This window comes from Lithobates pipiens, unplaced genomic scaffold (genome assembly GCF_037356315.1).
Source record: "Lithobates pipiens isolate NorthernLeopardFrog02 unplaced genomic scaffold, aLitPip1_a1.2 Scaffold_19, whole genome shotgun sequence".
In the NCBI taxonomy this organism is placed as follows: domain Eukaryota; kingdom Metazoa; phylum Chordata; class Amphibia; order Anura; family Ranidae; genus Lithobates; species Lithobates pipiens.
Genome location: NW_027507764.1, coordinates 278,079,749 through 278,105,217, shown reverse-complemented (window position 1 = coordinate 278,105,217; position 25,469 = coordinate 278,079,749). Strand labels below are relative to the sequence as shown.

General features: G+C 48.5%; 1 protein-coding gene across 6 annotated transcripts in view; it reads left to right on the top strand.

The window, feature by feature from the left end:
* Positions 1-25,469, top strand: part of MARCHF6 (membrane associated ring-CH-type finger 6) — a 1,566,402-nt gene that overhangs the window by 501,495 nt on the left and 1,039,438 nt on the right. The gene's annotated exons all lie outside the window — the stretch shown is intronic.

Genomic DNA, 25,469 nt, shown 5'->3' with positions numbered 1-25,469 from the left:
AAGCTGCGGCGAACCTAAATACCTACCTGCCTAACTAGCGTCACCTGTGACACTAATACAGCGATCAGAAAAACGATCACTTATTAGGCTGGTTTCACACTGGAGCGATGCGGGAACGCCACGAATCCGCGGCGGGTTCCCGCATTGCATGCCTCCCGGCGGCAGTTCACACTGCCCTATGCGAACTGCTGGGAGTGTCAGTGAAATGTTAATGACACCCCCAGATCAGTTCGCATATCGCAGTGCGATCTGCAAACTTGGATCGCATGGTGTGAACACCCATGCGATCCGATTCTGCTGCGGACCAAAAAAAGGGTCCCGTGCGAGTTTGCGGCGGGTGCGGCGGGTGCAACACAAATTCAGCCATACTATCTGTATAGCTGAACTCGAATCGCACAGAGATCGGATGTGATTTGCACTGCAGTGCGGTGCGAATCACATTCATTCTCATAAACCGCTGCAATGTGAACCCAGCCTTAGTGACACTGGCGACGGGGGGTGATCACGGGGTTAAACCTTTATTGGGGGGGTTAGGGGGGTACCTTAGAACTAAAGGGGGCTAACCCTAACTGCCCTAACAGTTATTACAGTCACAAATGACACCCGCCGGGTGATCAGGGGGTTAAACCTTTATTAGGTAATATATGGCGGGTGCCCTGAAACTATAAAAAAATAACTAACCAACCAGCGTCACCTGTAACAGTTATATGGTGATAACTGGTGAAAGGGTTAACTAGGGGGCAATCAGGGGGCTTTATGCGGTAGTATATGGGGGTCCCTGGCGCTATAAAAAGCTGCGGCGAACCTAAATACCTACCTGCCTAACTAGCGTCACCTGTGACACTAATACGGCGATCAGAAAAATGATCGCTTATTAGGCTGGGTTCACACTGGAGCGATGCGGGAACGCCACGAATCCGCGGCGGGTTCCCGCATCGCATGCCTCCCGGCGGCAGTTCACACTGCCCTATGCGAACTGCTGGGAGTGTCAGTGAAATGTTAATGACACCCCCAGATCAGTTTGCATATCGCAGTGCGATCTGCAAACTCGGATCGCATGGTGTGAACACCCATGCGATCCGATTCTGCTGCGGGCCAAAAAAAGGGTCCCGTGCGAATTTGCGGCGGGTGCGGCGAATGGCTGAACTCGAATCGCACAGAGATCGGATGTGATTTGCACTGCAGTGCGGTGCGAATCACATTCGTTCTCATAAACCGCTGCAATGTGAACCCAGCCTTAGTGACACTGGCGACGGGGGGTGATCACGGGGTTAAACCTTTATTGGGGGGGTTAGGGGGGTACATTAGAACTAAAGGGGGCTAACCCTAACTGCCCTAACAGTTATTACAGTCACAAATGACACCAATGCAAAAAAAAAAAAAAATGACATTGGTGTCACTGTGACTGGGGGGCAGGGGTAATTGGGGGGGTGATCGGGGGTGTGTGAGTGTGCCTGGCATGTTCTACTGTGTAGTGACGTGTTGGTGCAACTCACCGATCCTCTCTCCTCGGTGTCGGAACGAAAAATACCGACACGGAGGAGAGAATACATCACTTCCTCTCCTGTGTTTACATTACAGGAGAGGAAGTGATGTCACGAACGATTCCTATTCGTCGGGAGCGATCGCGAGGGGGTGGCCATGAACGAATGGCCGCCCCCTCGTCCGGGATTGCTCCCGCACGAATACCGACCGCCGCAGGCACCGGGCGGGGGCCCGATCGGGCCCCCGACCCGCGGGAAGGCAGGGACGTACAGGTACGCCCATATGCCTGCCCGTGCCATGCTGTCGACGTACATCGTCGTGCGGCGGTCGGGAAGTGGTTAAGGAATCTTTAAATATATATATATATATATATATATATATATATATATATATATATATATATATATATATATATATATATATATTCATATATTCAATTTTTTTTTCTCACAGTAGGAAGGTGCACTTGAAATTAATAGCAGCATGGGGTCCCTACTAAGGGCATGTATATTTATATTTTAATATATTTTAAGCATATCACAAAGTAGTGATTTCACAGCACAAAGGATTATAGAGTTTTTGTGTGTTAAAACATATAGGTTGACTTAAAGGTATATCGCCAATTCTACCCAATCTTCTTTTCATACATTAATAGGCCCCATCTGACTGGGGGGGGGGGGGGGGGCGTATCAAGTAGAGGCAGCTCTTACCCAATATTCCAATATTATTCCATAGCGCAATCTCATCCTGTTTTTTCCCTTGGTGTACTATTTAAACAGTGGCACAAAAGTTTCTGGCAGTCTTTTACAAGGTCCAGGTAAGAGGTTCCTCTGAGAAGGAACCCAAAAAAATCCTGAAGGTTGGCACAACTCTGCCCGCCTTGATGGGTGAAGGTTGCAATCTGTCTGTTTCAGCAGTTCCTGCGGCGGGGACAGGTAAGAGAAGTTAATCCTATATGAATCATATATTATGGATTTCTTCATGTGAGTAGTTGGATGTCTTACCTGGTTTTTGCCACTAGAGGGAGTAAAGAGCAGCCTGATGCATACTTGCATGCCTTTTCAGGATTCACGCTCAGTGAAGCCAGTCTCCGGATGGCTCACATCCTCCGCTGCAGGCTCTGCCACAATAAAGGTAAAAAAGAGGTCCCAAGTAGTCTGGGGGTCCCGCGCAGCTCAGCAGGTGGTCCTCTTCATCCCCCTCGGACACCGGCAGTCCTCGTGCATGCTGGGCACACTCCTATAGTAAAATGAAGAGGGGGGTGTGGTTGCGGGGCGTGCATGGCGCTTCACTGCACAGGCACCAAAGCGGCAATTTTAAGGGGTCAGATCCAGGCAAACCTAAGACACCTACTCAGCATCAGGTTGTGCAGTTTAAGCATATCTGTTTATTGTGAGACTTGTAGCACAACAGTGATTGCACTTTTGTACTAGTACTGTACCTCTGCTTTGTAGCTTAGGACTATTTCTCCTCGTAAGAGGGTCTCGGGGGGAGGTAACAAGGGCACTGGTAAATCACCACCTAGGTCTGGGGTCCTAAAGATGCCTGTAGGTTACCCCCCCCCCCCCTGCAAGACTGGAGCCAGCCTCACAGGATGAGTCAGTGCCCCTGTCAAGTTTTGCAGCCTCTCCTAATGTCTCAGCCCCGGTATGTGTCACTGAGGACTCCCTTAGGGCTACATTGGAGAGTTTTGAAGGGAGAATTATGAATTTTATTTCAGCTTCCCTGAAAAATAGAAGAAAAAGGGGTAGATCCCCTCCCTCTGCTGAAATTCCTCTTTCAGATGACACCTCTGACAATGAGGAGAGATCCCTATCATGGGATAGGGATCAAGAGCAGTCGGGTGAATGAGAGGAAGAGGAAAGAGTCCTCCTCCCAGGCACTCAGAAAGCAGGTTCAATATTACACTGAATTGGTGCGTACCACTTTCAGAATGCCCGCTGCTGAGGCCGCTACATCCTCTGTTTCTTCCCTGGGGGTCAGGAGAAATCCACAGACTGCCTTTTCCTTTCCAATTCATCCCTTATTGGATACATTGTTGTATGAAGATTGGGGACATCCCTATAAACTGTTCTCCTCCTAACTCCTTTCACCAAGAAATGGGGGATCCCATCTGTCGATGCGGCTGTTTCTTGTTTGAATAAAACCCTGACCTGTCCTTTGGATAATGCTCAGGTATTTAAGGATCCAACTGATAAAAAGCTGGAAACATTATTGGATGCCTCCTTTTCCATGGCTGGCGCTGTAGTGCAACCTACAGTCACAACTGTGGGGTTGTGTCAGTTCCTCAAGGAACAGGATAAGCAGATGCTTGGCCTTCTTCCCAGTGAGGAAGGTGAGAATTATGCAGAAATTCCTCAAATTCTGTTTCATGATTGATGTGATTTTGGATTCTGTCCAACAAGCATAGTTTCATAGTTTGTAAGGTTGAATAAAGACACCAGTCCTTCCAGTCCAACCTGAGTGTCTACAATTGTCCCTATCCCTGTACATTGCACATTCACATCGGCCCCTACCCTCAAGGAGCCCACATTCCAAGGTCCCCATTCATATACTAGGGCCATTTTTGGACAGAAGCCAGTTAACCTACCTGCATGTCTTTGGAGTGTGGGAGGAAACTGGAGTACCCGGAGGAAACCCACGCAGGCACAGGGAGAACAAACTCCAGGCAGGTAGTGTCGTGGTTGGGATTCGAACCAGCGACACTTCTTACTGCTAGGTGAGAGTGCTAACCACTACACCACTGTGCTTCATCTCGGTTGTCTCTCCTGTTGGTACACATGCGAAGGGCCCTGTGGCTAAAAAAATTGGGCAGCTGAGCTGTCGTGTAAAAAAAAATATTTGACTGGGTTCCTGTTTAAAGGGGAACACTTATTTGGGGAGGACTTGGATAAATTTGTCTAAAAGATTACAGAAGGTAAATCTACTCTCCTACCAATCAAAAAGAACAGTTGTCCATAGTTTAGGGGTTCTCCCGGAGCATCAAGCTCTAAGCAGTGGCGACGGCCTTCCCCACCTTCCTTCCAAGCAGAGCCCAAAAGCTTCCTTGTGAAGGGGCGCCCCCACTCGGCCGAGTGGGGGGAAGGCTCCTGCAGTTTGCAGGAGCCTAGCAGGAAGAGATTCGGGACAAATGGGTAACCTCCTTAATATCTCTGGGCTACAAACTAGAGTTCTAGGAGATTTCACCATCTCGCTTCCTAAGGTCGAGGATCCCGAAGGATCCAGTAAAGCAAAGACCGCTACTTCTAGCCTTAGACCACTTACTATCCCAAGGGGTGATAGTGGATGTGGACCCAAAAGAACAGGGTTCAGGGTTTTACTCAAATCTCTTCACCGTTCCAAAGCCAAATGGAGATGTTAGACCTATCCTGGATCTAAAGGATTTGAACCGGTTTCTGCACATTCGGTCTTTCCGAATGCAGTCAATACGCTCTGTGGTATCTAACCTGCAAGGGGGGGAGTTTATGGCATCAATAGATATCAAGGATGCATATCTTAATGTGCCGATATTTCCTGCACACCAAAAATATCTAAGGTTCGCAGTAAATCAGCGCCATTTTCAATTTGTGGCCCTGCCTTTTGGCCTCGCTACAGCTCCTCGAGTCTTCACAAAGATTCTAGACCCTATCTTGGCAAACCTAAGAGCTCAAGGCATAACCGTGATAGCTTATCTAGAAGATTTGCTACTCATAGAGCAGACAGTTGCGCTCTTGAACCACAGTGTTATCAAAACATTAGAACACCTGAAACACCTAGGTTGGATTATAAACCTAGAAAAGTCGTCCCTGCAGCCTGCTACCAGAATGGAGTATCTGGGCATGATCATAGACACCGCTCAGGGCAGGGTGTTTCTACCAAGGCCAAATGCCATGGCTATAGGGGTTCTGGTTCACCTAATACTGAGCAGAAGGACTTCCCCCATTCGGCTGTGTATGAGACAGTTAGGGAAAATGATCGCCTCCTTCGAGGCCGTTCCATTCACCCAGTTTCACTAAAGGCCTTTGCAGAGATGCATCCTTGCAGCTTGGAACAAGAAGCCCCAGGCCTTGGATCTTCCTATGTGTTTATCCCCAGGGATGTGCAGGAGTCTCATTTGGTGGTTACAGACCAAGAATCTACTGAAAGGCAAAACTTTTCTTGCCCTTCCATGGAAGATTGTAACTACAGATGCCAGCCTGACAGGCTGGGGAGCAGTGTTGGAAGAGGTATGTACGCAGGGGAAATGGTCTGCAACCGAAAAGCTACTGCCCATAAATATTCTGGAAATTCAGGCAGTTTATATGGCCCTCATGGACTGGTTCTACAGACGACAGGGTCACCCTGTTCGAAAACAGTCCAACAATGCCACAGCTGTGGCTTATATCAATCACCAGGGTGGCACCACAAATCTGGATGCACAGAGAGGGGTGAATTGCTTACTTGCTTGGATGGAGAGGCATGTTCCATGCCTTTCTGCAGTCTTCATTCTAGGAGTGGAAAATTGGCAAGCAGATTTTCTAAGCCGCCAACCGTTATGCCCAGGAGAATGGGCTCTACACCCCGACATATTTCAGACCATATGTCACAAATGGGGCACTCCAGACATAGACCTGTTTGCGTCCAGATTCAGCAGGAAGCTGGACAAGTTTGTGTCAAGGACAAGGGACGTACTTGCTCAGGGGTCAGATGCTCTGACAATTCCCTGGGATCGGTACAATCTAATCTATTCCTTCCCGCCATACCCGCTTCTGTCACGGTTTCTGGGAAGAGTCAAGAGGGAAACAAAGTCGGTTCTATTGGTAGCCCCGGCTTGGCCCAGGCGACCTTGGTACGCAGAGATCATAAAAATGGCAGTAGGCAGGCCTTGGATCCTTCCTCTCCGGACAGATCTGCTCTCGCAGGGTCCAATTTACCATCCTGCTTTACACAGTCTGAATTTAACGGTTTGGCTGCTGAGAACCACATTATGAAAGACCGTGGATTCTCGGAGTCAGTCCTTTCTACTCTGTAGTAAATAAGCCTGCAGGCTGGCTTTCTGGCATTGACCAAAGTCTGGAAGGCATATGTTTCTTGGTTTGAACCCAGGGGATGGCATCCTAGAAAGTATGTCATTAGCAGGATCTTGGCTTTCCTCCAGTCAGGCCTAGAATTGAAGCACTATCAAGATTCCGATTTCAGCCTTGTCAGTGTTTTTTCAGAAGCCACTTGCATCACATTCTCTTGTCCGGGCTTTTTTTCAGGGGGCCATGCGGTTAAGGTCGCCAGTAAACCTCCGGTATACCCATGGGATCTGGATTTTGGTTCTCTCTGCATTGCAGGGACAACCATTTGAACCATTGCATCAGGCTTCGTTAGTTCTTTTGACTAAAAAAATTGTCTTCTTGATAGCCATATCCTCGGCTAGAAGAGTGTCAGAGCTGGCAGCTCTTTCAAGCAAGTAACCTTATCTAATTATTCATAAGGGCCAAGTAGTGATGCGTCCTAATAAGTCCTTTCTACCTAAGGTGGTTTTGGGATTCCATTTGAATCAAGATGTAATCCTGCCATCCTTTTTTATAGATCCACAGTCCGCAGAAGAAGAGTCTTTGCACACTCTAGATGTGGTAAGGGCAATCAGTATCTATCTCCAGGCAACTGCTCAGATAAGAAAGACTGATTGTTTGTTTATTTTGTCCGAAGGCCCTAAAAAGGGCCAGGTGGCTTCAAAATCCACTCTCGCAAGATGGATTAGACAAGTTGTTCTTCAGGCCTATAGTGTAAAGGGGAAGAGTCCTCCTTTTCAAGTGAAAGCACACTCATCTAGGGCTGTAAGTGCTTCTTGGGCAGTGCATCACCAGGCCTCCCTGGCTCAGATCTGTAAGGCTGCGACTTGGTCATCAGTCCATACATTAACCAGATTTTATCAGGTGGATGTCAGAGGGCAAGAGGATGCCGCCTTTGGGCGCAGTGTACTGCAGGCTACAGTTTAGTTCCTCTGGTCCATGACGGTCTATAATTCTGATCTGTCTCCCTCCCCTCAAACTGAGCATTGCTTTGGGACATCCCACTATGTAATGAAGCTCCTGTGTCCCGTGATGTATGATCAAGAAAATAGTATTTTTATATACAGCTTACCTGTAAAATCCTTTTCTTGCGAGTACATCACGGGACACAGAGCTCCCGCCCTTCTTGGGTTTTACGTGGTTTCTTATTGCTTTACTACAAAACTGAGGTGCCGCCCATATGGGAGGAGTTATATAGGGGAGGAATTCTCCTTAATTGGGGTTAGCCAGTGTCCAATCACCGAAGGTGCCTATATAACCCACTATGTAATGACGCTCCTGTGTCCCGTGATATACTCTCAAGAAAAGGATTTTACAGGTAAGCTGTATATAAAAATCCTATTTTCCTTTTCTGAGAGTGTTGCAGCTGGTCAGATTGAGCCGTCGGGGGAAGCTGTTGTTGCAGTCGCTCAGGATGCTTCAGCCCCTGAGTGTTACACGTGAAGTGTTGTCTTCTACCATCGCTGGCTTAGAGAAAAAGCTTGATGCAATTTTATCCCTTCAGAGCGGGGTTAAACACAGTAGATCCCCATCAAGTGCTCAAGATCCTCTGGAGGTTCAGGATGCCGTCAGGCAGATCTTCCTAGAGCAGTGATGGCGAACCTTGGCACCCCAGATGTTTTGGAACTACATTTCCCATGATGCTCAACTACAGTGTAGAGTGCAAGAGCATCATGGGAAATGTAGTTCCAAAACATGTGGGGTGCCTAGGTTCGCCATCACTGTCCTAGAGATATGGAAGATACTGGCTTATCCTCTTCTGAGGATCCTAACATGGAAGGAGTAACACCGCGGGGGAGTTTGCGCTCTCACTAAGTTGGTTCGTTCAAATTTTTTGCTACCTGCAGCACAGGCTTCTGATGATTCCATCTCTAAGTTAGGATCATTAAAACCTCCTCTGGCTGGGGATGCCTTTCCTATCCATGCGTGGCTAAGAAAGCTTATGTACGCAGAGTGGGAGCATCCGGATAAACAGTTTTATCTTCCTAAGAGATTTGCCAAACTGTATCCTATGGAAGAGGATTTCTATAAGAAATGGGGTATTCCTGTGGTTGATGTTGCGATTACCTCTGTAAATAAGTACCTCACATGTCCGGTTGATAATGCACTCATGTTGAAGGACTCAGCAGATGAGAAGCTGGAGCACCTTTCTAAGAACCGGATGGCATTAGCAGGTTCAGCAGTGCAGCTGGTCCTGGCTGCAATGGGTGTATCCCAGGCAATTAAGGAACAATTTGGGGTGATGCTTAAGTTTTTACCTGTTGAACAGGTTCAGCAGTGCTGATTTAGCATACGCACTGTATTTCACAGTCATTTTTCACAGTTCTTTGGCTTAAGAGTTGGTCAGCTGAAGCACCGTGTAAGAAGCTTCTAGCCAGTTTTGGATGCAGATTTGGATAAATACTTACAAAAGATTTCCAATGACAAAAGTTTTCTTTTGCCAGTAAAGAAGAAATTTAGACATTTCTCATTTAAGCGGGCCTCTTCTCCTGTATCAGGGACATCATCCTCTAGGCAGTCTCGATGGCCTCAGCTGTCAGGTTCAAGGGGGAAACCCCAGGGACAGTACCAAGGTCAGAAAAGATCTTGGGGAAAGAAGCCCACCAAGTAGAGTACTTAGTCCTTCTTATGAAGGGGTGCCCCCACTCGCTCAGGTGGGGGGAAGGCTCCTGCAATTTTCAAAGATCTGGCAAGAGCAATGTCAGGACAAATGGGTGTTTCCTGTGGTGTCTCTACGTTCCAAACTAAAGTTCAGAGTTTTGCTGTCTCCCCGGTTTCTGAGGTCAGGGGTTCCCAAGGACCCAGAAAAGAAGGCTCTCCTTCTAGCACTCTACCATCTGCTAGCCAAGGCAGTCATATCAGCGGTCAGGAACAGGACGCAGGTTTTTATTCAAACCTCTTCATGGTCCCGAAACCAAACGGGGAAGTAAGACCTATTTTAGATCTCAGAGATATAAATCAGCACATGAGCATCCGATCCTTCCACATGGAGTCAATTCGATCGGTAGTAGTCATCCTCCAAGGAGGGGAATTTTTGGCTTCAATCGATATCAAGGATGCCTATCTTCATGTGCCAATATTTTCCATGCTATAGTTTCTATGCTTCGAAGTAGAAAGCTGTCACTTTGTTTGTGGCCCTGACATTCGATCTAGCCACAGCTCCTCGGGTATTCTCAAAGATTCGGACTCCTGCTTTAGCCAGATTAAGGGCTCAGGGCATAATGGTCCTAGCCTATTTGGATGATCTACTCTTAGTAGATCATTCAGTTTCCGGGTTAGACCAGGGTCTGGTGACAACGGTAAACTACATGGAATCTCTAGGCTGGGTTCTTTACCTAGAAAAATCCTCCTTGAGGCCATCAAGGAGAGTACAGTACCTGGGACTAATCATAGATACCAGGCAGGGAACGATATTTCTACCTCCGAATAGAATCAATTCCATTGTAGAACTAATTCATCTCATCAAGGCAAAGAAAAAGCCTTCCATTCGGTTGTGCATGAGATTGTTGGGGAAGATGGTGGCCTCCTTCGAGGCTGTCCCTTATGCACAGTTTCATTCAAGATTGCTACAAAGGGCAATCCTGTCAGCCTGGGACAAGAGGGTTCAGGCCTTGGATTTTCCAATTCAGCTTGCTCCCGAAGTACATCAGAGTCTGAATTGGTGGCTGATATCCAGCAACCTTCAAAAGGGAAGGACATTTCTACCTTCCACCTGGAAGGTAGTTACCACGGATTCCAGTCTTTTAGGCTGGGGAGCAGTCCTGGAAGAGGATTCTGTCCAGGGAAAGTGGTCCAGGTTGGAAGGGACCTTGCCTATCAATATTTTGGAAATTCGGGCAATCCGTCTGGCTTCTAGAGCCTGGACGATCAGACTGAAGGGCTGTCCGGTCAGGATTCAGTCCGACAACGCCACAGCTGTGGCTTACATCAATCCCGGGGGGGGGGGGGGGACACGGGGAGTCGTGCAGCCCAGAGAGAGGTGAATCACATTCTGTCTTGGGCAGAACACAACGTCCCTTGCCTATCGGCAATTTTCATTCCCAGGATAGAGAATTGGCAGGCGGACTACTTGAGCCGCCACCAATTATTTCCAGGAGAGTGGTCTCTTCACCCTGACATCTTTCTTGGGGTGGGGTATTCCGGACGTGGACCTGTTCACGTCCAGATTCAACAACAAAATTTGACAACCTTTTGTCAAGAACAAGGGATTCGCTAGCTTGCGGAACAGACGCGTTAGTCTTCCCATGAGATTAGTTTTCTCTGATCTATGCATTTCCTCCAGTTATGCTACTTCCATGTCTTCTTCGCAGGATCAGGCAGGAACAAAAGGAGGTGATTCTTGTGGCCCAGAAGGCCTTGGTTCGCCGAGATCATAAAGATGTCAGTAGGAGTTCCCTGGACTCTTCCATTATGGCCGGCCCTTCTTTCACAGGGTCCGTTCTTCCATCCATCTTACAGATGCAAAATTTGATGCTCTGGCTATTGAGACCCACATCATAAGGGATCATGGGTTATCTCCATCAGTCATATCTACCTTGATTAATGCCAGAAAGCCAGCTTCCAGGATCATTTACTATAGAGTCTGGAGAGCATATGTTGCCTGGTACGGGACCAGGGGTTGGCACCCCAGGAAATATGTTATAGGCAGAATCCTTGATTTCCTACAGATGGGATTAGAGATGAATCTGGTCTTGAATACCATCCAGGGTCAGATCTCGGCCTTGTCAATATTCTTTCAGCTGCCCTTGAGCTTTTCACTCTTTAGTGCATAACTTTGTGCAGGGGGTGACGTCGATCAGTCCTCCGATCAGGACACTAAATCCTTGGTATTTGAATTGGGTCCTGTCAGCTTTACAAAAGCAGCCTTTTGAACCCTTATGGGAAATTCCCTTGGTTCTGTTGACTAGGGATGGCCGAACGGTTCGCCCGGCGGTTGTTTCGTGGCGAATTTCAGCTGTTCGCCGTCCGACCGATTGGCGGACTATTGCCGTTGTTCGCCCGGCGGACTTCTGTGTTTACTGTGTAAAAGAACTTTGACCTATGATGACACATCCATCATGGGGTACAGGACAGCCAATTGAGACATTACAGCGCATGGACACTTGGACATTCCCCCTAACGTATAAATAGACCCGATCCGGTGGCCATTTTACATTCTTTCTTCTGTGACTATAGGGAGAGGTTGCTGTGTGGAGCAGGGAGAGACTGCAGTGACCCAAATCGCTAGCTATTTGGTCCACAAAAGTTCTTTTCAGGACTGGTATAGGTGTTAGGTGTAGTTCAGGATATAGGTTTGAGGCACTGCTGTGCTACTGATTTTTGCAGCAGCCTGTCTTTTGTCAGTGTAGAGAACGGGACATGACGCTGTGTGCTGCAGGGACAGTCAGTTTAATCATTAGCTGTTACTATTAGGTCCATAGAAGTGCTTTTCAAGTTATTATTCCAGCAGCCTCTGTTTTGTCAGTTTAAATAGGGACAGGCAGGAAGTTTTGTGTGAGGCAGTGAGGGACAGCCAGTTTAATCAGCAGCTGTTACTATTAGGTCCACAAAGGTTCTTTTCAGGACTGGTATGGTAATAGGCTTGTACACGTATAATATTTTTTCTTCCAAATATAGAAATAATATTATACTTGACTGCTGCCCTTCTGCTGCAGTAGTCCTTTATCAGTATAGGGACTGAGGTACAGTCTGCTAATCATTCACAACCTACTTGTTCCACAAAGGTCCTTATAAGGACTGGTAAGGTATAGGGTACTACAGTACATAGGGTTGAGTGAGGTACAGTCTGCTATTCCTTAAGGACTGGTATAGGTCCACGGTACATAGGGTTGAGGTGCACTACTGCTGACTGCTGCCCTTCTGCTGCAGTAGTCCTTTATCAGTATAGGAACTGAGGTACAGTCTGCTAATCATTCACAACCTACTTGTTCCACAAAGATCCTTATAAGGACTGGTAAGGTATAGGGTACTACAGTACATAGGGTTGAGTGAGGTACAGTCTACTATTCCTCATCCTCTCGATCTACACCCTCTTCTTCACTCTCTGCTATGTGCACCCCCAAAGACACTACCACCAACACCACCACCACCACCACATACCTCCCGCTTGAGTCACAAGAATTATTTTCCGATCCATATCAAGACATTTCTGATGCGCAGCCACTCTTGGTATTGGATGAGGAAGAGGAGGTAGCAACAACCGCCACTCAGCAGTCTGACGACAGTACCCAGATCAGCCCAAGGAGGAGGTTGGTCCCTGGTGTTGCTGCCTACTCCGAGATCTCTACTTATAGCGGTGGGGAAGGTGACGTCGATGATGACGTGTCTAGTGATGTCACGTGGGTGCCCACAAGAGAGGAAGAGGAGGGGAGTTCAGAGGGAGATATGGACCAGCAGATAGGGAGGAGAAGCAGGAATAACTTACATTGCACAGGAGGGACAAAGCAGACTGCAACTGTATCAGGAGCGAGTCATCGACCATGTACGGTCACATCTGGCGCTCCCAGGACACCGGCACATGGCTCCGCAGTGTGGGCTTTTTTAACGTGTCCACTGCTGACAATAGCGTTGCCATCTGAAATCTTTGCAGTCAACGCATTAGTCGCGGTAAGCCCAACACTCACCTAGGGACGACCGCCTTAAGAAGGCACATGAGCAGCCATCACCGAGCCCAGTGGGAGCAAAGGAACACACAAAGCCACACTCCAGGCTCTCACCATCCAGCCTCGTCTTCTACTTCTACTTCTCCTTCTCCTCTCTCCTCACAGTTGTCCTCCACTCCACCTTCCATCACGCCAAGCTCCCGTTTTTCTGCAAAAAGGCAGGCTTCCGTGGGCCTAATGTTCGAGCGTAAAAAAATTATGACACCGGATAACCCTCTTGCCCAACGGTTGATGGCTGGCTTGTCAGAACTCATAGCCCGCCAACTACTGCCATATAAACTGGTGGACTCGGAGGCCTTTCGAAAATTTGTGGCCATTGGAACACCACAATGGAAGGTCCCAGGAAGGAAGTATTTCTCACAGAAGGGCATCCCAGAGCTATATGGCCATGTTCAGCGACAAGTGAATGCATCTCTGGCACACAGTGTCGGTGCCAAGATACATCTGACCACAGACACGTAATCTAGCAAACACGGGCAGGGAAGGTATATCACTTTTACTGCCCACTGGGTGAACCTTCTGATGGCCGTCAAGCATGTAACCCGTGGCACCCGTGTAGATTTGGTTTTACTGCCACGGATTGCATGCAGGCCTGGCTTTCTTCTCCTCCTCCTCCTACTCCATCCTCCTCCCTCTCCTCCTCGGCTGGCTCCTCCTTTTCCGCTGCTAGCGTCTCTTCCGCTGCGCCGCCCAAGCTCCCCAGAACCTATTCGACATGCCAGGTGAGACGTTTCCATGCCGTGCTGCGTCTGTTGTGCCTGGAAGCCAAGAGCCACACTGGCCCGGCACTCCTTTCAGCTTTGCGTTCACAGGCAGATCAGTGGCTAACACCGCTCAATTTGACAGTTGGTAAAGTGGTGTGTGACAACGGTGCCAATCTGCTTAGCACATTGAAACAGGGCAAAATGACGCACGTGGCATGCATGGCACACATCTTAAACTTGGTCGTGCACCGATTAGTTGCCAAATACTCTGGGGTCCAGGACATCTTGCGGCAGGCAAGGAAAATCTCGGCCCATTTCAGAAGATCTTACACGGCCATGGCTCGCCTTGCTGACATTCAGCGGCGACGGAATCTGCCGATCAAACGTCTTATCTGCAATTGCCCGACGCGATGGAACTCAACCTTCTATATGCTTGATAGGCTGCTCCAGCAGAAACGTGCAGTTAACGTCTACCTGTATGAACTCTGCGACAGAACAGGTTCTGGGGAGCTGGGTTTTTTTTCACCGCACCAGTGGCTGCTCATGCACGACGCATGCAGACTTCTGCGGCCGTTTGAGGAGATCACCAAACTGGTCAATCGCAGCCATGGTGCCATCAGTGACATGGTACCTTATGCCTTCTTTATGGTGCATGCATTGTGTCGTGTCATTGATCAAGCTGTGGAGGAGCAGGAGTGGGAAGATGAGGAAGTCGCAATGCTGGATGAACTCCCAGGGGGGCTACTCTATCTTAGACAAGTCAACAACAGGAGTCTGAAGAGGAGTCAGAGGAGGATGGTGCCGGGGCGGATGAGGAGGAGCAAGAAGAGCGTGCTTTAAACCTTTCTGGGATCCCTGTTGTGCGTGGATGGGGAGAGGAGAATGAAGAGGATGACATTATCCTGGATGATGAGCAGGAGCCAGGCCACCACACCGCTTCCAGTTTAGTGCAAATGAGGGCCTTCATGCTCCAGTGTTTTAATAGGGACCCCCATATAAAAAGCATAAGGGTCAAGGACCAGTACTGGGTGGCAACGTACTTAGACCTCCGGTACAAACACAAAATGGCGGAAATGTTATCGCCGTCACAGAGGGCTGTCAGAATGGAGCACTTCCAGGCCTTGCTTCGAGAAATGCTGCATTTTGCTTTTGCGTGCGCTGGCAGAGGAGCAATTCCCACTCCCAGAGAAGGAGTTGCGGGTACCAATCCAACAGCGCCTGCAAGAAGAGGCCGGTTTGAAGATGTGTTGGTGACTTCGGATATGAGGTCATTCTTTCAGCCGACCCATCGACAGGGGTCATCCGGATCCAGCATCAGGGAACGCCTAGACCATCAGGTGTCTGACTACATCGGGTTAACGGCCGATGTGGACCCTCTGAGGAGTGATGAACCCCTGGACTACTGGGTGGGCAGGCTTGACCTCTGGCCAGAGCTTGCCCAATTTGCAATCGAACTGTTGGCTTGCCCCTCGTCCAGTGTCCTGTCCGAAAGGACGTTCAGCGCAGCAGGGGGGATCGTGACCGATAAGCGTACTCGCCTAGCTCACGACAGTGTTAACTAACTCACATTTCTAAAAATTTATGAGGCATGGATCTTGGAGGAATTCAACACGTGACCAGTAGACGATTTATATGTCTATAAACAATTTTTTTAATCGAGCACGCAGACCTTCTTTCTTCATTTGGCTCACTTCCTTGTCCAAAAAAAGCACACCGTACTATATGCCCGTACCTTCCTGTTTGAAGAGGTTGAGTGGTGTCATATTTCTACTGGGGCTGCTTATTATGAGGGGCTCCCACCATCCCTGTGCTGTGCTGACTTCCTCCTGGGGCTGCTTATTATGAGGGGCTGCCCCCCATCTCTGTGCTTTGCTGACTTCCTCCTGGGGCTGCTTATTATGAGGGGCTCCCACCATCCCTGTGCTTTGCTGACTTCCTCCTGGGGCTGCTTATTTTGAGGGGCTCCCACCATCCCTGTGCTGTGCTGACTTCCTCCTGGGGCTGCTTATTATGAGGGGCTCCCACCATCCCTGTGCTATGCTCATTATGAGGGGCTCCCACCATCCCTGTGCTATGCCGACTTCCTCCTGGGGATGCTTACGGTGCAGGTGTCATTGCTGTATGTCACGCTGCTGATGTCCGTGCTCTCTATCACAGTGCTGGTGTCAGATCACTCTATCACGGTGCAGGTGTCATTGCTGTATGTCACGCTGCTGATGTCATGCTCTCTATCACGCTGCTGATGTCAGTGCTCTCTATCACGGTGCTGGTGTCAGTGCTGTATATCACGGTGCTGGTGTCAGTGCTGTATATCACGGTGCTGGTGTCAGTGCTGTATGTCACAGTGCTGGTGTCAGTGCTGTATGTCACGCTTCTGATGTCAGTGCTCTCTATCACGGGGCTGGTGTCAGATCACTCTATCACGGTGCAGGTGTCATTGCTGTATGTCACGCTGCTGATGTCAGTGCTCTCTATCACGCTGCTGATGTCAGTGCTCTCTATCACGCTGCTGATGTCAGTGCTCTCTATCACGGTGCAGGTGTCATTGCTGTATGTCACACTGCTGGTGATCATCTCCTGCACCCTCTTCTTTGCCTACCCTGACTTTCCCTCTCCTCCATTGCCTTCATGCGCTCCACAGTCCTGAATTGTCACAATTTCACATATAAAAGAAGAATGCTTGTAGTTGTCGATCCCGGTTTCACCTCATACATGTGTTATGTCATTGGCCATGTGGTGGGACTATGTTTGCACAGCTAGTAATTATTTTGTGGCTGCAAATTTGACCTGTAGGTTTGCAAAGTTCGCCTCCCATTGAAGTCGATGGGGCCTGCCGCGAACATTACGGTTCACAAACGATTGGCTGCGTTCGCGAAACGTCCCGTCGGAAGTTCGTCGATCACTACTGTTGACCAGAAAGATAGTCTTTCTGGTTGCCATTTCTTCTACTAGAAGAGTTTCTGAACTAGTGGCTCCATCTTGTAAGGGGCCATATCTGATTATGCATAAGGATAAGGTTGTTTTACACCCTCATCCTGAATTCCTGTCAAAGGTAGTGACAGGGTTTCACTTAAACCAGGATATTGTTCTTCCTTCTTTCTTCCCACAGCCTCAATCAAGGGAAGAGAGGTTGCTACATTCCCTTGATGTAGTAAGGGTGGTCAGACTACTCAAGTTTGTAAGAGAGATATTTTGTTTATTCTGTTGGATGGTCCAAGGAGAGGACAGGCAGCATCTAGATCCACTATTGCTAAGTGGATTTGTCAAGTCGTTGTGCAGGCTTATGGTTTTAAGAGAAAGATTCCTCCTTTTCATATTAAGGCACACTCTACCAGGGCGATTAATATCTCCTGGGCGGTGCATCATCAGGCCTCTGTGGCTCAGATCTGTAAAGCCGCAATATGGTCTTCAGTTCATACATTTACAAACATACTGCAGGCTGCAATATAAGTCCTCTGACTTGCTTTTTTGTTGTGCCCCCCCCCCCCCTTTAGTTGCCATTGCTATGGGACATCCCACATAGTAAGTACTATGGCTCTGTGTCCCCTTATGTAAGACAAAAATAATAGGATTTTTAAAACCACTTACCTGGAAAATCCTTTTCTTTAATTTACATCTGGGGGCACAGAGGTCCCTCCCTTCTCCTTACGCACTTTGATTGCTTAGCTACAAAACTGAGGACTCCCAGTAGTGGGAGGGGTTATATGGGGGAAGTTCACGCCTTAATGGGGTGTGCCAGTGTCCAGCATCTGATACACCAATATAACCCACGTAGTATTAGGGCTCTGTGTCCCCTGATGTACATCAAAGAAAAGGATTTTACAGGTAAGCTGTTTTAAAAATCCTATTTTTTACCCCAGACAAGAATCCATTCCATTTTAGGACTAATTTGACTCATCAAAGCAAAGAGAGATCCTTCCATTTGGTTATGCATGAGATTGTTGGGGAAAATGGTGGCTTCCTTCGAGGCAGTCTCTTACGCGCAATTTCATTCAAGACTGCTTCAAAACACCATCCTGTCGGCCTGGAACAAAAAGGTTCAGGTTTTTGATTTTCCAATACGCATGGCTCCTGACGTGCGTCAGAGCCTAAATTGGTGGTTGGTAACCAGCAACCTCCAAAAGGGAGAATCATTCTACCAGTCTCCTGGAAAGTGGTGACAACAGATGTCAGCCTTCTAGGCTGTGGAGCAGTCCTGGAAGAAGATTTTGTCCAGGGGAGGTGGTCCAAGTTGGAGAGGACCTTGCCTATCAACATTTTGGAGATTCGAGCAGTTTGTCTGGCCCTAAAGTCTTGGACGGCCAGACTAAGGGATTGTCCTGTCAGGATTCAGTCTGGCAATGCCACGGCTGTGGTTTACATCAATCACCAGGGGGGCACGAGAAGTCGTTCAGCCCAAAAAGAGGTGAATCATGTTCTAACTTGGGCAGAACACAACATTGCTTGCCTTTCGGCAGTATTCATTCCGGGAATAGCAAATTGGCAGGCGGACTACTTGACTCTCTAACAATTATTTCCGGGGGAATGGTCTCTTCACCTCAACATCTTCCTAGCGATATGTCAGACATGGGGTACTCCGGACGTGGACCTGTTCTTGTCCAGATTCAACAACAAGGTCGATAACTTTGTGTCGAACAAGGGATCCACCAGCATGCGGAACAGACACATTAGTCTTCCCATGGGATCATTTCTAACGCGTCTCCAGGTAGGCGGGACCCGCGAAGGAGACGTCGCTGGCCCCGCCGCCTGGTATGGACTTAAAGGGGAACCCCAACACCGAAAAAAAAATCGGCGTGGGGGTCCCCCCCAAGTCCACCACAGACCCTTGTCCGAGCACGCTACCCGGCCAGCCAGGAAAGGGGGGCGAGCGAGTGCCCCCCCCCGAGCCGTACCAGGCCGCGTGCCCTCAACATGGGGGGTGCCTTGGGGAAGGGGGGCCGCGCGGCCCCCCCCACCCCAAAACACCTTGTCCCCATGTTGATGAGGACAAGGGCCTCTTCCCGACAACCTTGGCCGTTGGTTGTCGGGGTCTGCGGGCGGGGGGCTTATCGGAATCCGGGAGCCCCCTTTAATAAGGGGGCCCCCGGATACTGGCCCCCCACCCTATGTGAATGAGTATGGGGTGCAATGTACCCCTACCCATTTACCTGTAAAATAAAAGTACAAAAAAAAACACAACACACAAGATAAAATACTTTATTGCACAGCTCCGGGGGTCTTCCGTCTTCGGGGGTCTTCTCGCCAGACTCCTCCGCTATCTTCTTGTAGCTCTTTTGCTAGCGGAGGAGTCCGACTTTATTCCTCGCCGCCGGCCTCTTCTTCCAACTTCGGGGGTCTTGTCCCCCTCTTCGGTTCTTCTGCCGGGCCACCACGCCTTCTTATAGCTCTTTACGGCGGTGGCCCGGTCTTCTGTCGCCGCCGCCGCCTTCCATTCTTCTTCTTCTCCTGGAGATGTTGACTCGACGATCTCTCCGGCCACAATGCCAGGGACGCGCTGCGCTGCTACTTATATAGGGACAAGGGACGGTGTCACATGGCTTTATGTCACATGGGTTGGTGTCACATGGTGACCCTGCCCCCTTACGATGTCACAGTCCCCATGTGACATCAACCCATGTGACCAACCCATGTGACATAAAGCCATGTGACACCGCCCCTTGTCCCTATATAAGTGGCAGCGCAGCGCGTGCCTGGCATTGCGGCCGGAGAGATCGTCGAGTCAACATCTCCTGGAGAAGAAGAAGAAGAACGGAAGGCAGCGGCGACAGAAGACCGGGCCACCGCCTGTAAAAGAGCTATAAGAAGGAGCGGTGGCCCGGCAGAAGAACCGAAGAGGGGGACAAGACCCCCGAAGTCGGAAGAAGAGGCCGGCGGCGAGGAAGAAAGCCGGACTCCTCCGCTAGCAAAAGAGCTACAAGAAGATAGCGGAGGAGTCCAGCGAGAAGACCCCCGAAGACCCCCAGAGCTGTGCAATAAAGTATTTTATCTCGTGTGTTGTGTTTTTTTTGTACTTTTATTTTACAGGTGAATGGGTAGGGGTACATTGTACCCCATACTCATTCACATAGGGTGGGGGGCCGGTATCCGGGGGCCCCCCTTATTAAAGGGTGCTCCCGGATTCCGATAAGCCCCCCGCCCGCAGACCCCGACAACCAACGGCCAGGGTTGTCTGGAAGAGGCCCTTGTCCTCATCAACATGGGGACAAGGTGCTTTGGGGTGGGTGGGCCGCGCGGCCCCCCTTTCCCCAAGGCACCCCCCATGTTGAGGGCACGCGGCCTGGTACGGCTCAGGAGGGGGGGGGGGGGGCGCTTGCTCGCCCCCCCTTTCCTGGCCGGCCGGGTAGCGTGCTCGGACAAGGGTCTGTTGTGGACTTGGGGGGGACCCACACGCCGGGGTTCCCCATTAAGTCCATACCAGGTGGCGGGGCCAGCGACGTCTCCTTTGTGGGCCCCGCCTACCTGGAGACCCGCTCGAAATGAGCGGATTTTTGTCCGGGAGGGAAAAGTCCGCTCATTTCAAAAGTACGGCGGACTGGTATACACACGGCCGGATTGTCCGCCGAAATGTGAGTCCGGCGGGAAGATTGGAGTGCAACACAACATTCTAAGTCCGCCGTACTTTCGGGTCAAAAAAGTATGCCGGAGGCTACACACGGGGGGATTGTTTGGCGGACTTGAGTTTGCCGGACTTTTCCACCGGATTGTTTGATCGTGCAGCATAAGGCTATTGAGACCCGCATTCTAAAGGATCGTGGGTTGTCTCCTTCAGTAGTGTCTGCCTTGATTAATGCCAGGAAGCTGGCTTCCAGAATCATTTACTATAGAGTCTGGAAGGCATATGTTTGTTGGTGTGGATCCAGAGGTTGGCACCCCAGGAAATATGTCAGTATCCTTGATTTCCTGCAAATGGGATTAGAAATGAAGCTGGATTTCAGTGCTATCAAGGGCTAGATCTCGGCCCTGTCAGTATATTTTCAACGGCCTCTTGCTTCTCACACTCTGGTGCATAGCTTTCTTCAAATGAATCCCCCTATCAAGGCACCTTTAAATCCTTGGGATTTAAACTTGGTCTTATCGGCCTTGCAGAATCAGCTTTTTTAAGCCTTTATGAGAAACTCACTTGGTTCTTTTGACTAGAAAGTTCATCTTTCTGGTTGCCATTTCTTCTAGAAGAGTATCAGAACTAGCGGCTCTTTCTTGTAAATAGCCATATTTGATCATGCGTAAGGATAAGGTGGTTTTACGTCCTCATCCTGATTTCCTACCAAAAGTGGTGACAGGTTTTTTTTTTTTTTTTAACAATTCGTTTTTATTGAAAATTTTGCATATGACATATACAAGTAGAAAGTGACATATCCAATAAAAAGATATACCAACACCCATAAAAAGAAAAGACCATGTTGAGAATAACCCGTAAGACAAAATACATGAAAATGCCAGTTCTCTGAAATGAAAAAAATATACATATAACAACCGTAAATATAAAAGCCTAGATTCATTTTCATCTAAGGGTGCTGAGATAAGCTATTTAACTAACTGACATACCCCACAAATTAGTGGGAGCTATCCTCACTACAAAGATAAATACCTATGGGTATTCTGCTTAGAGGAACAAGGAAGGTGGGGGAAAAGAAAGAAACGGGGAGTAAAGGAAAGGGGAAGAAAAGGGAAGAGTAGGGATAGGAATAGTAGGTCCACTGACCAAGGTCTGGCGGTCATCTCCAATCTACACTTATGTAACACTCATTAAGATCAAGTAGGCTTGTACCAATCTTTCCATATTCGCCATTTATGCAACATCTTCATTCTATTACCTTGTCTGCTAGCAATTAATGTTTCATATACACAGTGAATTTGGGTGATAGCTAAAACCTCAGATATTTTGGGGGCGTAGTTTGATTTCCAGTGTTTCGCTATCAGCGAACGAGCCACCAATAAGATGTGTGTTACCACCACTCTAGACTCAGGAGGAAAGATGTCTATTCCTATGTTCAATATAGCAAGAGCGGGGTTAGGTCTAGTTAGGATCCCCGACACACCGGACACTACACGGAACAGGGAGTTCCAGAAGCTAGTCAGGCTCCTGCAACTCCAGAACACGTGGTACAGATTACCAATGTCTCCGCACATTCTCCAGCATAGCGGGGACCCCCCACAGACAAATTTGGATATTTTGTATGGGGTGAGGTACCATCGTAGGGCGATTTTTTGTGATGGTTCCCAATGATTGACGGATTTGGAGGAAGCATATACAGCTTGAAAAGCTGCTTTCCATTGTTGAGGTGTGAAGGAAGTATTCATATCCCTTTCCCATAATTCGTATGGGCGAGACTTAGCAAACTCCAATTTGCTTTGGTAGATGTTATAAAAGAGGGAAATCCCACCCCGAGTTAGAAAGTTGGAGTTGTAGAACTTCCAAGCAACTTTAGGTAAACGCACTTGATGCGTCTTTACTGCCCTCAAGCAATGTAATATGCGGTAGTAGGTAAACCTATCCGTGGATGAAAGTCCATATCGTTCCTGAAGTATGTCGAAGGGAATGGGCCTGGCCTCCGTGTATAAGTCAGCGATAAATTTGATTCCCTTGTCATGCCATGCACCCGTAGGAAGGTCGGGGACTATATAGGAGAGAACTTTTAAGGGTACAGGGAGCTCCTTGGTCTCCTGCGCCTCTGAGGCTAAATTGGTGAGAGTCCTCCAGGCCAACAAAGAGGCCTGGATGGTGGGGGGAAATATGCGCACAGAGTACGGCTTCAGAGAATCTAATAGGAGCAGGATTGTCAAGTCATCTGTCGGGCACAGGGCTCTTTCCAGCTCAACCCAAGGGGTCGCCCATGAGGGATTGAGCCAATGTTTGACTTGAGTAAGTAATGAGGCCCTGTAGTAGTCTCGAATGTCCACTAGCCCCATACCTCCCGCCCTCCTATGTTTCACCAGTAGTGATTTAGCACATCTAGGTTTCTTACCTCTCCATAGGAACTGTCTGAGTATCACATTAAAGGGTCCAAAATGAACCTCTCCCAGAGGGATTGGGAGGGTACGGAACATGTACAGAATCTGCGGCAATATAATCATTTTGAAGGTGGCTAACCTTCCCGTCCAAGTCAATTCGGTTTTGTTCAGTTGGACAATGTCAGTTTTGAGTTTTGACAATAAGGGGGAAAAGTTGGAAGGGGCCAGTTGTTTCAAGTCTTTAGTAACTTTGATGCCCAGATAGGTAATGTGTTCTGGGCGCCAACTATAGGGAAACTCCTTTTTCAGTACGGCCTCTAAGGGGGGGGGGGGCACTCCCAGTCCTAAGATTAAGGATTTAGTCGAATTAACTTTATAGAAGGAGATGTTCCCAAATTCCTCCAAGGTCTGAGTGGCTCGCCTAAGAGAGATGTCCGGGGAAGTTAAAAATAGGATAATGTCATCCGCGAATAAATTCAACACATGCTCCCTTTCTCCCACCTTAAAGCCAGTGATGGAGGGGTCAGATCTCACCCTCTCCGCCAATGGCTCGATTAGAAGATTAAAGATGGAGGGGGACAAGGGGCATCCCTGTCTCGTACCGTTTGTTATAGCAAAAACAGAGGACAGCATGTTGGATGTATAAACCTGTGCGCAAGGCGAGGAGTACAAAGCTAACACAGCCGACAGAATCGGGCCTGAGAAGCCAAACTCCATCAACACCTGTCTCATGTAGCCCCCAGTGGATCCTGTCGAACGCCTTCTCCGCATCCAAAGATAGGAGCAGAGAAGGCGTCCGACAGGCCTTTACATGTTGGACAATGTTGATGAACCTTCTAGTGGCATCCGATGCCTGTCTACCTGTAGTAAAGCCCGATTGATCGGGGTTAATAATAGAAGGGAGTATCGGGAGCAGTCTGAGCGCTAATATCTTCGCGTATACCTTGACATCGGTATTAAGTAGAGATATCGGCCTAAAATTCGCCGGGGTGGTAGGGTCCTTACCAGGCTTTGGAATCGTTACAACAAATGCCTTAAGCATCTCTTTAGGGAAAGAGGCCGAGGACACTGCGGCTGCATATACCTGTTGCAGCGTTGGGGACAACTGCTCACCAAAGGCCTTATAATAGTCATTAGATAGCCCATCCGGGCCAGGGGATTTTCCCAGCGGAAGAGTGCCTATGACCTTTTCGATCTCAGACTTAGTGACCGGGGAGTTGAGGGAATCTAGCTGGTCCTTCGTAAGTTTCGGCAGCCTAATCTTAGCTAAGAATGCTTGTATGGCGTCGTCAGTGGGCTGAACGGTGTGGGGATCTTTGCTCAGATTATAAAGTGTTGCGTAGTATTCGGCAAAAGATTCTGCTATCTCCTGCGGGTTAACAATTTTCCCCTTGCCTTGAGGCCCTAATAAATACGGTATTCTAGATTTAGTTCTCATTCCTCTAAGCCTCTGTGCCAAGAATTTACCCGCTCTATTACCGGAGGAGTAGAAGGACATACGCAATGAGCGCACGTATTTTTCATTTTGTTCAATCAGCATAAGTCTGAGATCAGAACGAGCCCTAGATAACTGTTGAGCTAAATTTGGATCAGTATTAGATTTATTAAGGGATTCAAGAGTTTTTATAGTGGTGAGCAGTTGGTCTACCCTATGTGTCCTCCGCCTCTTCTCTCCTGCACAGATCTTAATCATTACTCCTCTAATATATGCCTTATGGGCACACCATAAAAACCATCGGGTCATCCACCGAGCCAGCATTACAAGCAAAATAGTCCTTCAGATGCGCTCTGATGCTGGTAGCATGTTCTGGCATTTGAAATATACGGGAATTGGCTCTCCAAATGTAAGCTGGACCAGGAGCGTGACTCTCCATCACCACCATAGATACTGGGGCGTGGTCAGACCACGTAATGTCATGGATGGAGGATTTAGAGATTAACTGCAGCAACTGTTTGTCAACAAGCATTAGGTCAATGCGGGAATACAAGTTGTGCCTGGGTGAGAAACATGTGTAGTCCCGCTCGTCGCTGTGCTGACATCTCCACACATCATATACATCAGCGGCATGTAAGAGAGACTGAAGTTTAGGAGGAGACCTTTTGGCAACCGTAGTAGAGTCCAAAGTAGGGTCAGGGGTGACATTATGATCTCCACAAATAATCAGGGACCCCCATCGAAGATCCTCAATTCTTCTATACAATCTTTGCAGGAACCGAATATGGTGGGTGTTAGGGGCATATAGATTGACCAGGGTATACTGCTTGCTGTTGAGCTCTCCTTGTACGATTAAATATCTACCTGCAGGGTCCGTGTGGAGCTCTTTTAACACAAAGGAGACAGAGTCTCTAAAAGCAATAAGGACCCCCCTGTGTTTTTTCGGTGTGCAGGACATAAAGATAGTTGGGAAGTTTTTGTGTTGGAATTTTGGTATATTACCAGCTTCAAAGTGTGTTTCCTGTATAAGAAGGACATCAGCCTTGAGTTTGAGGGCCTCTTTCCATGCTGTGGAGCGCTTTGCTGGATGATTTAGCCCGTTTGCATTAAATGAAACAATATTAAAAGACATATCTATCAGTTAGTGGAGGGTACTCACGAAACCTGGAGAATATGGTACCAGTAGCGGGAGTCCATAATTTCTGTACGT